Below are 1,124 nucleotides of genomic sequence, written 5' to 3'. Positions count from 1 at the left end.
TATTTTATTCACTTATTATTATTATTATTATTTAATCTTGTTAATATGCTTTTGAAAAAAAAAATTATCATTTGATTTTTCAGCCATCACGTTTTTTAAGTTTGTAACTTTGTATGTTATCAGATCCGCTTGATCCTAGCATGGAAATTATGTGGCAGATAGCTCCAAAAATGTATTCTTTTCATTTTCATGGGGGTGAGTGTACCGTTATTCTAGAGGACATTCTAATGCAATTAAGGTTATCTATTGATGAAGAGTTTATGAGTGGTACTTTGAGGTTAAAAAGCAAGTTCCACCAAAAATATATATGACAATGGTATGAAAATTTTTTTAGTAATGATGTTCCAATTGAACATGTGAGAAAACATAAAATTAAAATGGCTCAGAATTCGACTTTAACAAATACCGCTTCGATGCTCTAGATAACGCCTTCATACAGTACATAAGTTATTAATGTGCGTATTGCACGAGGGTTTAGTGGCATGTGATTAAAGTGAAAGTGAATAGGAAATAGGAGAAAATCCGCTTTCATTTCGCATGGGACACAAGTGAATTGTGATTTTTCATTGTGGGTACCCAAAATCACTATTTTATAAATTATGATCGTATGAACCAAGTGGTTGGAAAATAATATTTGTGTGAGAGTTTGATATTTTAGAACAAATATTTTATTTAATCTCTTCAAAAATAACACATTAAAATAAAATAAGATAGAATAATAAGATTAATGTACATAATAAGATAAAATAAAATAAGATAATGATATTATATTACGGCGATTTAAAAGAACTGCGGTAATATTCGAGTATTATTTCGTTTTATGTTATTACTGTAATTAATTTGCATAAAATGGCGATTTTGGTAGATTCTGGTAGTTTGAAACCGCTATTATCTATGCCATTATTAAAAAAAAATAAAAAAACCAAAAACTCTATTTGATTCAACCCTAAAATTGCACTTCGAACGCGACACTGCCACTATGTTAGAGGAAGGACGAGACAAAAATGACGCTGTCACTCCAGAGAGAAAAGAGAGTGGCATTGTCCTCCGACTAGAATATTTTCTTCCTCGACATTCTATGTTGTGAACCGAAACGCTCTCCTTCTTATCTCCTCTAGTGACAA

This window comes from Arachis ipaensis, chromosome B01 (genome assembly GCF_000816755.2).
Source record: "Arachis ipaensis cultivar K30076 chromosome B01, Araip1.1, whole genome shotgun sequence".
NCBI lineage: Eukaryota > Viridiplantae > Streptophyta > Magnoliopsida > Fabales > Fabaceae > Arachis > Arachis ipaensis.
The sequence above is the reverse complement of the archived record's forward strand: the minus strand, read 5'-3'. Positions refer to the sequence as shown.